This window comes from Oncorhynchus masou, chromosome 28, assembly GCF_036934945.1.
Source record: "Oncorhynchus masou masou isolate Uvic2021 chromosome 28, UVic_Omas_1.1, whole genome shotgun sequence".
Taxonomy (NCBI): Eukaryota; Metazoa; Chordata; class Actinopteri; order Salmoniformes; family Salmonidae; genus Oncorhynchus; species Oncorhynchus masou.
Window position 1 is genome coordinate 5,043,459 of NC_088239.1, and position 17,448 is coordinate 5,060,906.

The 17,448-nt window shown below is 44.9% G+C and overlaps 1 long non-coding RNA gene across 1 annotated transcript; it reads left to right on the top strand.

Moving 5' to 3' along the window:
* Positions 1 to 577: 577 nt before the first annotated feature.
* On the top strand, positions 578 to 8,614 carry LOC135517115 (uncharacterized). Its single transcript, XR_010451992.1, has 2 exons — positions 578 to 685; positions 6,567 to 8,614. It is a non-coding gene; the product is annotated as an uncharacterized LOC135517115 (long non-coding RNA).
* The last annotated feature ends 8,834 nt before the right edge of the window (positions 8,615 to 17,448 follow it).

Below are 17,448 nucleotides of genomic sequence, written 5' to 3' on the forward strand. Positions count from 1 at the left end.
TTGGTCTCTCTCTGCTGTGTGTTCTATATGGTGTGGTGTATAACTTCAGTCTCTCTCTGCTGTGTGTTCTAGATGGTGTAAAACTCTTGTCTCTCTCTGCTGTGTGTTCTAGATGGTGTATACAGTCTCGCCTGTCTCTCTCTGCTGTGTGTTCTAGATGGTGTTTAACTCCTGTTTCTTTCTACTGTGTGTTCTAGATGGTGTATACAGTGTCTCCTGTCTCTCTCTGATGTGTGTTCTAGATGGTGTATAACTTCAGTCTCTCTCTGCTGTGTGTTCTAGATGGTGTAAAACTCCTGTCTCTCTCTGCTGTGTGTTCTAGATGGTGTTTAACTCCTGTCTCTCTCTGCTGTGTGTTCTAGATGGTGTTTAAATCCTGTCTCTCTCTGCTGTGTGTTCTAGATGGTGTATATCTCCTGTCTCTCTCTGCTGTGTTCTAGGTGGTGTGGTGTATAACTCCTGTATCTCTCTGCTGTGTTCTAGGTGGTGTGGTGTATAACTCCTGTATCTCTCTGCTGTGTTCTAGGTGGTGTGGTGTATAACTCCTGTCTCTCCCTACTGTGTGTTCTAGGTGGTGTGTGTGGTGCATAACTTCAAAGGCAAGCAGTTGCTGAGTGGTGAAGACCCCCCACAGGAGAACATGTCTAGAGTGGAGAGGCCACTGGAGAAGTACATCACTTTGCAGGTATTCAACCCTCTACACTTTTCCCTACTCGACCCTACACCCTGTAGAAACACCCTATACCCTGTAGAAACACAACACCCTGTAGAAACACCCTACACCCTGTAGAAACACCCTATACACTGTAGAAACACCCTACACCCTGTAGAAACACCCTACACCCTGTAGAAACACCCTACACCCTGTAGAATCACCCTACATCCGGTAGAAACACTACACCCTGTAGAAACACAACACCCTGTAGAAACACAACACCCTGTAGAATCACCCTACATCCTGTAGAATCACCCTACATCCTGTAGAAACACTACACCCTGTAGAAACACCCTACACCCTGTAGAAACACCCTACACCCTGTAGAAACACCCTACACCCTGTAGAAACATCCTACACCCTGTAGAAACATCCTACACCCTGTAGAAACACCCTACACCCTGTAGAAACACTACACCCTGTAGAAACACTACACACTGTAGAAACACCCTACACCCTGTAGAAACACCCTACACCCTGTAGAAACACCCTACACCCTGTAGAAACACCCTACACCCTGTAGAAACACCCTACAACCTATAGAAACACACTACACCCTGTAGAAACACACTACACCCTGTAGAAACACCCTACACCCTGTAGAAACACCCTACACCCTGTAGAAACACCCTACACCCTGTAGAAACACCCTACACCCTGTAGAAACACCCTACACCCTATAGAAACACCCTACACCCTGTAGAAACACACTACACCCCATAGAAACACACTACACCCTGTAGAAACACCCTACGCACTACTCCCTGTAGAAACACCCTACACCCTGTAGAAACATACACCCTGTAGAAACACACTACACAATGTAGAAACACACTATACCCTGTAGAAACACACTACACCCTGTAGAAACACCCTACACACTACACCCTGTAGAAACACACTACACCCTGTAGAATCATACACCCTGTAGAAACACACTACACCCTGCAGAAACACACTATACAATAAGCCTGCTTGCCAACTCTGGGCTCCAAGCCTTCTTGCCAACTCTGGGCTCCAAGCCTGCTTGCCAACTCTGGGCTCCAAGCCTGCTTGCCAACTCTGGGCTCCAAGCCTGCTTGCCAACTCTGGGCTCCAAGCCTGCTTGCCAACTCTGGGCTCCAAGCCTGCTTGCCAACTCTGGGCTCCAAGCCTGCTTGCCAACTCTGGGCTCCAAGCCTGCCTGCCAACTCTGGGCTCCAAGCCTGCCTGCCAACTCTGGGCTCCAAGCCTGCCTGCCAACTCTGGGCTCCAAGCCTGCCTGCCAACTCTGGGCTCCAAGCCTGCCTGCCAACTCTGGGCTCCAAGCCTGCCTGCCAACTCTGGGCTCCAAGCCTGCCTGCCAACTCTGGGCTCCAAGCCTGCCTGCCAACTCTGGGCTCCAAGCCTGCCTGCCAACTCTGGCCTCCAAGCCTGCCTGCCAACTCTGGCCTCCAAGCCTGCCTGCCAACTCTGGGCTCCAAGCCTGCTTGCCAACTCTGGGCTCCAAGCCTGACTGCCAACTCTGGGCTCCAAGCCTGACTGCCAACTCTGGGCTCCAAGCCTGACTGCCAACTCTGGGCTCCAAGCCTGCTTGCCAACTCTGGGCTCCAAGCCTGCTTGCCAACTCTGGGCTCCAAGCCTGCTTGCCAACTCTGGGCTCCAAGCCTGCTTGCCAACTCTGGGCTCCAAGCCTGCCTGCCAACTCTGGGCTCCAAGCCTGACTGCCAACTCTGGGCTCCAAGCCTGACTGCCAACTCTGGGCTCCAAGCCTGACTGCCAACTCTGGGCTCCAAGCCTGCCTATTCTCTTTGTAGTGCACTACTATTGGCCAGGGCCAATAGGGTAGGGCATTACTTTTGACCAAGGCCAATAGGGTAGTGCACTACTTTTGACCAGGACCCATAGGGGTAGTGCACTACTTTTGACCAGGACCCATAGGGGTAGTGCACTACTTTAGACCAGGACCCATAGGGGTAGTGCACTACTTTAGACCAGGAACCATAGGGGTAGTGCACTACTTTTGACCAGGACCCATAGGGGTAGTGCACTACTTTTGACCAGGACCCATAGGGGTAGTGCACTACTTTAGACCTGGACCCATAGGGGTAGTGCACTACTTTAGACCAGGACCCATAGGGGTAGTGCACTACTTTTGACCAGGACCCATAGGGGTAGTGCACTACTTTTGACCAGGACCCATAGGGGTAGTGCACTACTTTAGACCAGGACCCATAGGGTAGTGCACTACTTTTGACCAGGACCCATAGGGGTAGTGCACTACTTTAGACCAGGACCCATAGGGTAGTGCACTACTTTAGACCAGGGTAAGTCACTACTTTAGACCAGGACCCATAGGGGTAGTGCACTACTTTTGACCAGGGTCCATAGGGGTAGTGCACTACTTTAGACCAGGACCCATAGGTGTAGTGCACTACTTTTGACCAGGAACCATAGGGGTAGTGCACTACTTTTGACCAGGACCCATAGGGGTAGTGCACTACTTTAGACCAGGACCCATAGGGGTAGTGCACTACTTTAGACCAGGACCCATAGGGGTAGTGCACTACTTTAGACCAGGACCCATAGGGGTAGTGCACTACTTTTGACCAGGACCCATAGGGGTAGTGCACTACTTTTGACCAGGACCCATAGGGGTAGTGCACTACTTTAGACCAGGACCCATAGGGTAGTGCACTACTTTTGACCAGGACCCATAGGGGTAGTGCACTACTTTAGACCAGGACCCATAGGGTAGTGCACTACTTTAGACCAGGGTAAGTCACTACTTTAGACCAGGACCCATAGGGGTAGTGCACTACTTTTGACCAGGGTCCATAGGGGTAGTGCACTACTTTAGACCAGGACCCATAGGTGTAGTGCACTACTTTTGACCAGGACCCATAGGGGTAGTGCACTACTTTTGACCAGGACCCATAGGGGTAGTGCACTACTTTAGACCAGGACCCATAGGGGTAGTGCACTACTTTAGACCTGTTTCACGTATGCACTTCTTCAAATCGTTTGTAGAAAGTGTCCTATTTTATTCAGCGATGTTCAATTGTATTCTTCATACTATAAAATAATGCCACGGAATTCTAAGCAAATCTTGTCTGCTAAATGAACTAGTGTAGCCCACAGCCATATGGCATAGCCAGATCGGGACCTGACATAAGGACAACTCAGAGTATGCTGTTCTATTCTAATAAAATAGACTACGTTTTCTTCACATCATATTTCTTTAGACCTGTCTAAAATAAATCATGGATTTAATGTTACGGTGTCGGCTATAATACATTGGTTTATGATACTTTTTTAAATGTTGATGTTCCAAAGGTCTGCATCAGTGGCTGGTTAGCTATATTTAGAGATGGTCTAATGTTAATTTGACCTTAGATGTGAGGCATTTACCAACCTCTTGTACGACATCAGTCAGGCTGTGGTGGGGTGACTCCTTCCTCTCAGTCCACCATCTTTCTTTACCCAGCAACACTGGCACAAATAACTGCATCAGTCTTCAGTCATATTTGAAACAAATACAACATTTAAGGGTTTAATGAAGCATTCCTAAAACCTTATTCATTATAAGTGTTGTTGTGTAAAGTGATTAAGAATGCTTTTTGAATGCCATATGAATCCTGCATCTGACACAGAGAGGGGTTAAATGACAGTTGATCTAGAATATCAAGGTAGCATATAGCTAGAGTACACTCCGCACACCCCCATTCACCCACACTATGAACCCCCCATTCACCCACCCTATTCACCCCATTCACCCCAGCATACACCCCCCCCATTCCCACCCATTCACCCCCCCCATTCACCCCCCATTTCTCATCTATTAACCTGTTCACCCCCCCCCCCCGCATTCCCCATTCATTGACGATAACTTCCTCCCTGCTCGTAGGCATGCTGAACGGCAGCCCTTGGTCTTCGTTGACGATAACTTCCTCCCTGCTCGTAGGCATGCTGAACGGCAGCCCTTGGTCTTCATTGACGATAACTTCCTCCCTGCTCTTAGGCATGCTGAACGGCAGCCCTTGGTCTTCATTGACGATAACTTCCTCCCTGCTCGTAGGCATGCTGAACGGCAGCCCTTGGTCTTCGTTGACGATAACTTCCTCCCTGCTCGTAGGCATGCTGAACGGCAGCCCTTGGTCTTCGTTGACGATAACTTCCTCCCTGCTCGTAGGCATGCTGAACGGCAGCCCTTGGTCTTCGTTGACGATAACTTCCTCCCTGCTCGTAGGCATGCTGAACGGCAGCCCTTGGTCTTCATTGACGATAACTTCCTCCCTGCTCTTAGGCATGCTGAACGGCAGCCCTTGGTCTTCATTGACGATAACTTCCTCCCTGCTCGTAGGTATGCTGAACGGCAGCCCTTGGTCTTCATTGACGATAACTTCCTCCCTGCTCGTAGGCATGCTGAACGGCAGCCCTTGGTCTTCATTGACGATAACTTCCTCCCTGCTCGTAGGTATGCTGAACGGCAGCCCTTGGTCTTCATTGACGATAACTTCCTCCCTGCTCGTAGGCATGCTGAACGGCAGCCCTTGGTCTTCATTGACGATAACTTCCTCCCTGCTCGTAGGCATGCTGAACGGCAGCCCTTGGTCGTCATTGACGACAACTTCCTCCCTGCTTTTAGGCATGCTGAACGGCAGCCCTTGGTCTTCATTGACGATAACTTCCTCCCTGCTTTTAGGCATGCTGAACGGCAGCCCTTGGTCGTCATTGACGACAACTTCCTCCCTGCTTTTAGGCATGCTGAATGGCAGCCCTTGGTCGTCATTGACGACAACTTCCTCCCTGCTTGTAGGCATGCTGAACGGCAGCCCTTGGTCTTCATTGACGATAACTTCCTCCCTGCTCGTAGGCATGCTGAACGGCAGCCCTGGGTCTTCATTGACGATAACTTCCTCCCTGCTCGTAGGCATGCTGAACGGCAGCCCTTGGTCTTCATTGACGATAACTTCCTCCCTGCTCGTAGGCATGCTGAACGGCAGCCCTTGGTCTTCATTGACGATAACTTCCTCCCTGCTCGTAGGCATGCTGAACGGCAGCCCTTGGTCTTCATTGACGATAACTTCCTCCCTGCTCGTAGGCATGCTGAACGGCAGCCCTTGGTCTTCATTGACGATAACTTCCTCCCTGCTCGTAGGCATGCTGAACGGCAGCCCTTGGTCTTCATTGACGACAACTTCCTCCCTGCTTTTAGGCATGCTGAATGGCAGCCCTTGGTCGTCATTGACGACAACTTCCTCCCTGCTTGTAGGCATGCTGAACGGCAGCCCTTGGTCTTCATTGACGATAACTTCCTCCCTGCTCGTAGGCATGCTGAACGGCAGCCCTGGGTCTTCATTGACGATAACTTCCTCCCTGCTCGTAGGCATGCTGAACGGCAGCCCTTGGTCTTCATTGACGATAACTTCCTCCCTGCTCGTAGGCATGCTGAACGGCAGCCCTTGGTCTTCATTGACGATAACTTCCTCCCTGCTCGTAGGCATGCTGAACGGCAGCCCTTGGTCTTCATTGACGATAACTTCCTCCCTGCTCGTAGGCATGCTGAACGGCAGCCCTTGGTCTTCATTGATGAAAGCAACAGAAGAATCATCTATCATAACGCGTTAAGTTTTTTTTTTAAATGAAAGAACCAGGAAATAAACTGCCATATTGTTGCCCGTGTCGGCATTGGGAGGAAACTAGAATAAACCAACAATAATCTAGATCGGGTGCCTTTCAGCTTCGTAATGATTTACATTTCTTAATTTCAAAACGCTTTTTTTATTTCTTCAGAGAAAAAAAACGAAAGTAACTTTTTTTTTGTAACTCGTCTTTATATTAATATGAATCTTTTCTCCTTTTTTTTTAGAATCACATCGCCTTCGCTGAGGTCACATGACGCTGAATCGGCTGTTTGGCAAACCCATTGGACATCCACGCACTTCACCGTCCAATCAAAAATCGAATAGCTCTTCACCGTCCAATCAACAAAAAAATAATGGAATAGTCAAGTTGCAACGCTAACTCATTACGCATGGCTACTGTATGAGGTCTGTTAGTGTTGTTGTCTGTGAAGTCCCTGTATCATGGCCTATAGAGCAGTCAGGGAAAACTCCTCAAAAGCATGATGGGAAAGGCCTTACTGGGTTTCTCCATTTATTTTAATCTATTTTGGGACTAAATCCCCCAAGGAAGAAAATCAACTGGAATCAACTTGAATTGACTGGACTCTTCTTTTACACGACATGACCTGCTGTGACCCAGATGCCTCTATCCACTGAAGCAGAGATAATTCATCCATTTTCCCCCAATGGGTTCTTATTCATCACTTCTAAATAATAATTTTGTGTCTTTTCCATCAGTAGAGAGGAACAGAGCAAATTATGGATGTCTTCTGTTATGTTTCCCCTTTGAAAACGATATTTTTGTAAAGCTCACTAATTCACTTAACAGTCACAAAGGACATAGCGACACACACCAGCACTGGTAAAATCAAACCCGAGTCAAAAACCGCAGGCAAGATGGCCGCCCATACTGCTGCTGCTTCAAAAATATACGTGTCAATTCGGGAATAGTCAAATCTGCTAACGTGTGCGTTGCAAGACTTAACTGTTTAGTGTTATTATATTCAAATTATGAAAATAATATAGCTGTATATAACGTATACATACTTCAATTTCCTTTTTCCAAACATTGCTGTCTATTTTCTTATGGTTGTGCACTGTATGTACTGTGTGTGGTTGTTCACAAAAATTACTGTCCACGTGTTGTTTATTTTATCAATTGACTATTAGTACTTGATTGTTTTGCTATCATGAGATGGCTATACCATGTTAAACATCTAGGCAACACATGGCTATGTTCTATCATGAGATAGCTATACCATAATAAACTCTACAGGATCGGTGCCCACCCCCGCGGAATGGTTGAGCTAATATGTGCTAATGTGATTAGCATGACATTGTAAGTTAAAATAACATTTTCCAGGACATGGGCAGAAAGCTTAAACTGCACTGTCCAATTTACAGTAGCTATTACAGTGAAAGAATACCATTCTATTATTTTAGGAGAATTGTACAGTTATGTATCAATAACCATGTATCAATAAACCAATTAGGCACATTTGGGCAGACTTGATACAATATTTTGAACAGAAATGCAATGGTTCATTGGATCAGTGCAAAACTGTGCCATCTAGTGGCCAACATCTAAATTGAGCCTGGACTGGAATAATCATTGTGGCCCGTTTTTGGCTTTTCAAAGATGATGAAAAAAACATGATCTTTAATCAGATCGAATGTGTTCTATTCTCCGACATTCATTTCACATTTCCACAAAAATTCAAAGAGTTTCTTTGCAAATGGTATCAATAATATGCATATCCTTGCTTCAGGGCCTGAACTACAGGCAGTTAGATTTGGGCATGTCATTTTAGGCAAAATTTAAATAAAAAAAATAAAAAAAGGGTTGGATCCTTAAATATACATCTTGGCTACACATGGCTATTTTCTGATTTTTTTAATACTCTTGACTTTTGAATAGTGTTAATATTTCCTGTTTTTATGTTATATTATATTATAAAAGTCTACTACATATTTCATACTTTTTTCTTTTTCTTAAAACTAGTTTTGGTCAATAGGCAACAATTTTCAGTCTTTCATGATCCTTTTTTAAATGGTGGCTTTGTAAGTTTATTCTTTTTCGTCTTCTTCCAGGTTTGAAGTCAGATTGTCACATTGTCATTACAGCAGAGTGATTCATTTTGTGTGGATGCTATTGATAGTATTCCCACCCAGTGATTTTACCATACTTGTATTTCATTCCTTTCTCTTTTTAACTTTAACATCAATCAAATCATGACCTTTCACACTGTAAGCAAAATGATATGTACGGTCTTTCAATAAAAAAATATCTAAATTGGTTGCTTCCATGCTTTCACTAACCTACGCTGGACACTGAATTTCTTGCTATTAGTTTGTTGTGAATGATTGTGTTGAAAAAGACCATTAAAAAAGACCATTAAAACAACCCTAACATCAGACAGATTGATTGAGCTCCACTGTAGAAGGTACACAATATGCAGTAGGGTGACATCACAGTCTGTTGTTGTAGAGGAGCTGCTGGTTCCTTGACTGACTCCTACGGTCCAATGGAAAGACAAACAAGCAAAGAGGGAGCAAAGCAGCAGAGAGCCATATATAACAGTTAGTTAAGTAGCAGAGAGCCATATATAACAGTTAGGTAAGTAGCAGAGAGCCATATATAACTGTTAGTTAAGTATCAGAGAGCCATATATAACTGTTAGTTAAGTATCAGAGAGCCATATATAACTGTTAGTTAAGTATCAGAGAGCCATATATAACTGTTAGTTAAGTATCAGAGAGCCATATATAACAGTTAGTTAAGTAGCAGAGAGCCATATATAACTGTTAGTTAAGTGGCAGAGAGCCATATATAACTGTTAGTTAAGTGGCAGAGAGCCATATATAACTGCTAGTTAAGTAGAAGAGAGCCATATATAACTGTTAGATAAGTAGCAGAGAGCCATATATAACTGTTAGTTACTGCCATTAGCAGAGAGCCATATATAACTGTTAGTAAAGTAGCAGAGAGCCATATATAACTTAGTTAAGTAGCAGAGAGCCATATATAACTATTAGTTAAGTAGCAGAGAGTCATATAACTGCTAGTTAAGTAGCAGAGAGCCATATATAACTTAGTTAAGTAGCAGAGAGCCACATATAACTGTTAGTAAAGTAGCAGAGAGCCATATATAACTGTTAGTTAAGTAGCAGAGAGACATATATAACTATTAGTTAAGTAGCAGAGAGCCATATATAACTGTTAGTTAAGTAGAAGAGAGCCATATATAACTGTTAGTTAAGTAGAAGAGAGCCATATATAACTGTTAGTTACTGCCAGTAGCAGAGAGCCATATATAACTGTTAGTAAAGTAGCAGAGAGCCATATATAACTATTAGTTAAGTAGCAGAGAGTCATATATAACTGCTAGTTAAGTAGCAGAGAGCCATATATAACTGTTAGTTAAGTAGCAGAGAGCCACATATAACTGTTAGTAAAGTAGCAAAGAGCCACATATAACTGTTAGTTAAGTAGCAGAGAGACATATATAACTATTAGTTAAGTAGCAGAGAGCCATATATAACTATTAGTTAAGTAGCAGAGAGCCATATATAACTGTTAGTTAAGTAGCAGAGAGCCACATATAACTGTTAGTAAAGTAGCAGAGAGCCATATATAACTATTAGTTAAGTAGCAGAGAGACATTTCAAATCAAATCAAAGTTTATTTGTCACGTGTGTAGACCTTATAGTGAAATGCTTACTTACAGGCTCTAACCAATAGTGCAAAAAAGGTATTAGGTGAACAATAGGTAAGTAAAGAAATAAAAACAACAGTAAAAAGACAGTGAAAAATAACAGTAGCGAGGCTATATACAGTAGAGGGGCTATATACAGTAGCTAGGCTATATACAGTAGGTCTCAACCTTTAAGTCTTTACTGAAGACTCATCTCTTCAGTGGGTCATATGATTGAGTGTAGTCTGGCCCAGGAGTGGGAAGGTGAACGGAAAGGCTCTGGAGCAACGAACCACCCTTGCTGTCTCTGCCTGGCCGGTTCCCCTCTTTCCACTGGGATTCTCTGCCTCTAACCCTATTACAGGGGCTGAGTCACTGGCTTGCTGGGGCTCTCTCATGCCGTCCCTGAGGGGGTGCGTCACCTGAGTGGGTTGATTCACTGATGTGGTCATCCTGTCTGGGTTGGTGCCCCCCCTTGGGTTGTGCCGTGGCGGAGATCTTTGCGGGCTATACTCAGCTTTGTCTCAGGATGGTAAGTTGGTGGTTGAAGATATCCCTCCAGTGGTGTGGGGGCTGTGCTTTGGCATAGTGGGTGGGGTTATATCCTTCCTGTTTGGCCCTGTCCGGGGTGTCCTCGGGTGGGGCCACAGTGTCTCCTGACCCCTCCTGTCTCAGCCTTCAGTATTTATGCTGCAGTAGTTTATGTGTCGGGGGGCTGGGGTCAGTTTGTTATATCTGGAGTACTTCTCCTGTCCAATTCGGTGTCCTGTGTGAATCTAAGTGTGCGTTCTCTAATTCTCTCCTTCTCTCTCTCGGAGGACCTGAGCCCTAGGACCATGCCCCAGGACTACCTGACATGATGACTCCTTGCTGTCCCCAGTCCACCTGGCCGTGCTGCTGCTCCAGTTTCAACTGAACCGCGGCCCTAGGACCATGCCCCAGGACTACTTGACATGATGACTCCTTGCTGTCCCCAGTCCACCTGGCCGTGCTGCTGCTCCAGTTTCAACTGTTCTGCCTTATTATTATTCGACCATGCTGGTCATTTATGAACATTTGAACATCTTGGCCATGTTCTGTTATAATCTCTACCCGGCACAGCCAGAAGAGGACTGGCCACCCCACATAGCCTGGTTCCTCTCTAGGTTTCTTCCTAGGTTTTGGCTTTTCTAGGGAGTTTTTCCTAGCCACCGTGCTTCTACACCTGCATTGCTTGCTGTTTGGGGTTTTAGGCTGGGTTTCTGTACAGCACTTTGAGATATCAGCTGATGTACGAAGGGCTATATAAATAAATTTGATTTGATTTGATTTGAGTAGCGAGGCTATAACAGTAGCGAGGCTATATACAGTAGCGAGGCTATAACAGTAGCGAGGCTATATACAGTAGCGAGGCTATATACAGTAGCGAGGCTATAACAGTAGCGAGGCTATATACAGTAGCTAGGCTATATACAGTAGAGGCTATAACAGTAGCGAGGCTATATACAGTAGCGAGGCTATATACAGTAGCGAGACTATAACAGTAGCGAGGCTATATACAGTAGCGAGGCTATATACAGTAGCCAGGCTATATACAGTAGCGAGGCTATATACAGTAGCGAGGCTATATACAGTAGCGAGGCTATAACAGTAGCGAGGCTATATACAGTAGCGAGGCTATAACAGTAGCGAGGCTATATACAGTAGCGAGGCTATATACAGTAGCGAGGCTATAACAGTAGCGAGGCTATAACAGTAGCGAGGCTATATACAGTAGCGAGGCTATATACAGTAGCGAGGCTATAACAGTAGCGAGAATATTGTGGCAAACCTCTTCAAGGTTAGGAGCGTTTGTCACAAACTAAGTGGTAAACTGTCACCAAATCACCCAAGAATGAGATTCTTTCGAACAGGACAGTACCTGTGTGTTTGTTTCTCCGTCCTGGTCCACCCAGGCCGTAGGCGAGGTCAAGGATAGCAGGGTTCGGTACACGAATCGGGTTCTCGGTAGGTCCAGGTCCAAACGCCAACAGGTAAGTCCAAAACAGTCCAGCTCATACACGGTAAATCCAGCCAATCTCTATTGTCTCTTTCTCTATTGTTCATAGATCCTTCCAGCACTCTCTTCTCCTCTTCCTGGTTTTTCTTGACCCTTTATCTGTGGGTTTGCTCCACCTTCTGAGGGTTCCCCTTGCTTCTGGGACTTGTAGTTTTGGTGGTCGGCCATTTTGTGATCTGTAGTTCTGACAGGGGTGGCCGTTTTAGTGATCGGGCAGAGCCCGTTTATTAGTTCTGCTTTCACATATCTGCCATTTACCACTCGACCCCCTTCTTTGCCACAATATATACAGTAGCGAGGCTTCTCACCCCCCCCCCCCCCCCTTAAATGATTTAGATGCACTATTGTAAAGTGGCTGTTCCACTGGATGTCATAAGGTGAATTCACCAATTTGTAAGTCGCTCTGGATAAGAGCGTCTGCCAAATGACTTAAATGTAAATGTAATGTAAATGCTATAACAGTAGCGAGAATATATACAGTAGCGAGGCTATAATAGTAGCGAGGCTATAAACAGTAGCGAGGCTATATACAGTTGTGAGGCTATAACAGTAGCGAGCCTATATACAGTAGCAAGCCTACATACAGACACCGGTTAGTCAGGCTGATTGAGGTAGTATGTACATGTAGATATGGTTAAAGTGACTATGCATATATGATGAAGAGAGAGTAGCAGTAGCGTAAAAGAGGGGTTGGCGGGTGGTGGGTGGTGGGACACAATGCAGATAGCCCAGTTAGCCAATGTGCGGGGGGCACTAGTTGTTCGGTCCAATTGAGGTAGTATGTACATGAATGTATAGTTAAAGTGACTATGCAAATACGATAAACAGAGAGTACCAGCAACGTAAAAAGAGGGGTTGGTGGGGTCACGTAATGCAAATAGTCCGGGTAGCCATTTGATTACCTGTTCAGGAGTCTTATGGCTTGGGGTTAAAAACTGTTGAGAAGCCTTTTTGTCTTGACAGTTCGGTATCGCTTGCCATGCGGTAGTAGAGAGAACAGTCTATGACTGGGGAGACTGGAGTCTCTGACAATTTTTAGGGCCTTCCTCTGACACCGCCTGGTGTAGAGGTCCTGGAGTGCAGGAAGCTTTGCCTCAGTAATGTACTGGGCCGTACGCACTACCCAAAGTAGTGCCTTGCGGTCGGAGGCCAAGCAATTGCCGTACCAGGCTGTGATGAAGCCAGTCAGGATGCTATCGATGTTGCAGCTGTAGAACCTTATTAGTATCTCAGGACCCATTTAAAATCTTTTTAGTTTCCTGAGTGGGAATAGGCTTTGTCGTGTCCTCTTCACAACTGTCTTGGTGTGTTTGGACCATTCTAGTTTGTTGTTAATGTGGACACCAAGGAACTTGAAGCTCTCAACCTGCTCCACTACAGCCCTGTTGATGAGAATGGGGGCGTGCTCGGTCCTCTTTTTCCTGCAGTCCACAATCATCTCCTTAGTCTTGGTTACGTTGAGGGATAGGTTGTTATTCTGGCACAACCCGGCCAGGTCTCTGACCTCCTCCCTATAGGCTGTCTCGTCGCTGTCGGTGATCAGGCCTTCCACTGTTGTGTCGTCAGCAAACTTAATGGTGGTGTTGGAGTCGTGCCTGGCCATGCAGTACAGGAGGGGGATGAGCACACACCACTGGGGGGCTCCAGTGTTGAAGATCAGCGTGGCAGATGTGTTGCTACCTACCCTCACCAACTGGGGGCGGCCCGTCAAGAAGTCCAGGATCCAGTTGCAGAGGGTGGTGTTTTGTCCCAGGATCCTTAGCTTAGTGATGAGCATAGAGGGCACTATGGTGTGAATGCTGAGCTGTCGTCAATTAATAGCATTCTCACACAGGTGTTCCTTTTGTCCAGGTGGGAAAGGGCAGTGTGTAGTGCAATAGAGATTGCATCATCTGTGGATCTGCTTGGGCGGTACGCAGATTGGAGTGGGTCTAGGGTTTCTGCCATATATAACAGAGAGCCTAACTATCTAACTCTCTAACTGTTAGTTCTTGACGCTACCCGTCCCGGTAGCGGGATAATTGTCATCAGCAAACGCTGAATAGCATAGCGCCACAGTCAAATAATATTACGAAAAAATATTCATATTCATGAAATCCCAAGTGCAATATTGCAAAACACAGTTTAGCCTTTTGTTAAACCTCTTGATACTCCCCATCCCGGATCCGGGATCGTGAATAAAGCCTCAGGCTCATTAGCATAACGCAACGTTTACGATTTCTGAAAATCGCAAATAAAATGAAAATAATGCGCCTGCTCTCAAGCTTAGCCTTTTCTTAACAACACTGTCATTTCAGATTTTCAAAATATGCTTTTGAACCATAGCAATTCACTAATTTGTGTAAGATTATGCAAAGCTAGCTTAGCATTTTGAGTAGCATTTAGCACGCAACATTTTCACAAAAACCAGATAACCAAATAAATAAAATCATTTACCTTTGAAGAGCTTTGGATGTTTTCAATGAGGAGACTCTCAGCTACATAGCAAATGTTCAGTTTTTCTTGAAAGAATCTTTGTGTAGGAGAAATCGCTCCGTTTTGTACATCACATTTGGCTACCGAAACGAACCGAAAATTCAGTCACCAACAACGTCAAACTTTTTCCGAATTAACTCCATAATATCGACCGAAACATGGCAAACGTTGTTTGGAATCAATCCTCAAGGTGTTTTTTCACATATCTCTTCATTGATATATCGTTCGTGGAAGCCTGCTTTCTTCTCTGAATTCCATGGAAAAATACTTGCAGCTGAGGTTTGCGAACCAATTTCGGCGCAGGACACCGGGCGGACACCTGGTAAATGTGGTCTCTTATGGTCAATCTTCCAATGATATGCCTACAAATACGTCACAATGCTGCAGACACCTTGGGGAAACGACAGAAAGGGCAGGCTCATTCCTCTCGCATTCACAGCCATATAAGGAGACAATGGAAAACGGAGCCTCAAAAATCCTGCTGATTTCCTGGATGCCGTTTCATCTTGGTTTTGCCTGTAGCTCACGTTCTAGGGCACGCACAGAGAATATCTTTGCAGTTCTGGAAACGTCAGAGTGTTTTCTTTCCAAAGCTATCAATTATATGCATAGTCGAGCATCTTTTTGTGACAAAATATCTTGTTTAATGTGGGAACGTTTTTCATCCAAAAATGAAATAGCGCCCCCAGAGTTTCAAGAGGTTAACTTCTTGAAACTCCCCATCCCGGATCCGGGATCGTGACTAAAGCCTCAGGCTCATTAGCATAACGCAACGTTAACGATTTCTGAAAATCGCAAATAAAATGAAAATAATGCGCCTACTCTCAAGCTTAGCCTTTTCTTAACAACACTGTCATCTCAGATTTTCAAAATATGCTTTTGAACCATAGCAATTCACTAATTTGTGTAAGAGTATGCTAAGCTAGCTTAGCATTTTGAGTAGCATTTAGCACGCAACATTTTCACAAAAACCAGATAACCAAATAAATAAAATAATTTACCTTTGAAGAGCTTTGGATGCTTTCAATGAGGAGACTCTCAGTTACATACCAAATGCGCAGTTTTTCCTGAAAGCGTCTGTGTGTAGGAGAAATCGCTCCGTTTTGTACATCACATTTGGCTAACGAAACGAAACGAAAATTCAGTCACCTACAATGTCAAACCTTTTCCGAATTAACTCCATAATATCGACCGAAACATGGCAAACGTTGTTTGGAATCAATCCTCAAGGTGTTTTTTCACATATCTCTTCATTGATATATCGTTCGTGGAAGCCTGCATTCTTCTCTGAATTCTGTGGAAAAATACTTGCAGCTGACTTTTGCGCACCAATTTTGGCGCAGGACACCGGGCGGACACCTGGTAAATGTGGTCTCTTATGGTCAATCTTCCAATGCCTACAAATACGTCACAATGCTGCAGACACCTTGGGGAAACGACAGAAAGGGCAGACTTACTCCTCTCGCATTCATAGCCATATAAGGAGACAATGGAAAACAGAGCCTCAAAAATCCTGCTCATTTCCTGGATGCCGTCTCATCTTGGTTTTGCCTGAAGCTCACGTTCTAGGGCACGCACAGAAAATATCTTTGCAGTTCTGGAAACGTCAGAGTGTTTTCTTTCCAAAGCTACCAATTATATGCATAGTCGAGCATCTTTTTGTGACAAAATATTGCGCTTAAAACGGGCACATCTTTTTATCCAAAAATGATATAGCGCCCCTAGAGTTTCAAGAGGTTAAGTAGCGGAGAGTCACTGCTAACGTAGAGTCACCAGAGTGGAGGGACATCATGTAGAACACAGCATTACTGGAGTTGTCGTCTGCCTACCAAATGGCACCAGAAGCCTGGGGCTTTGGTCAAACGTGGTGCACTATATAGGGAATAGGGTGCCATAGGGCTTTGGTTGAAAGCCGTGCACTATATAGGGCATAGGGTGCCATAGGCCACTGGTCAAAAGTAGTGCACTATATACAGAATAGTGTGCCATTTGTGACACACATTTCCTTATTGGACTATTATTAATCTTCTGGTACACTGCTCCTGTGTGGAAGGACTTCGGGCAACTTTTACTTACTAGTGGAGTTCGGCAGATCGAATGTATCGATGATCAGTTTTGCCTGTTAGATCACAGTGAATAAGACTTTTTTAAAATTTTTATTTTTATTTAGGCAAGTCAGTTAAGAAAAAAAATATTATTTACAATGACAGCCTATAAGGACAGGGAGACCTGATCCTAGATCAGTACTCCTACTCTGAATCGCTTGAGGTTTTTCTCTCTCCCTAAAGATTCAAACCTTGTTTTGTTAGTTTTGTCTGTCTCTCTGAAATACTTACAGCACTATGGTAGCGCTTAGTGGAAGGAACATACCAGAAGAAAATATGTGATAATGTTTCATCATTTTGTTCCCGCCACAGAAGGTATGTGATGTATTAGATGTCACAGGAACAGAAAACATTCTGTCTCAGGCTTACTATTAATGTCACCATACAATGCTGTCAATTAAGTAAAACCTCTCTGTTCAGCCATATGTGCACATTCGTCTCCAAAGACTTTCACAGCGTATGTGTGGGTTGATACAAAATATATGTTGCCATGGAAATGAATTATGTATTGTACAAAATGGATCCAGGTGTTTCTAAAGAGCCCAGTAAAACACACCAAGACAGGCCCCCATTAACATCGACGGGGCTGTAGTGGCGCGGGTCGATAGTTTCAAGTTCCTTGGTGTCCACATCACCAACAAACTATCGTGGTCCAAACACGCCAAGACAGTCGTGAAGAGGGCACGACAACACCTTCATCCCCTCAGGACACCCAGATCCTCCTCCCGTACGGCACTAGGAAATTAGGGTTCCGTTTGGGACGCAGCACAATGCCGAATGGAAACACATTGAAGAACATCAGAGTGACACAAGT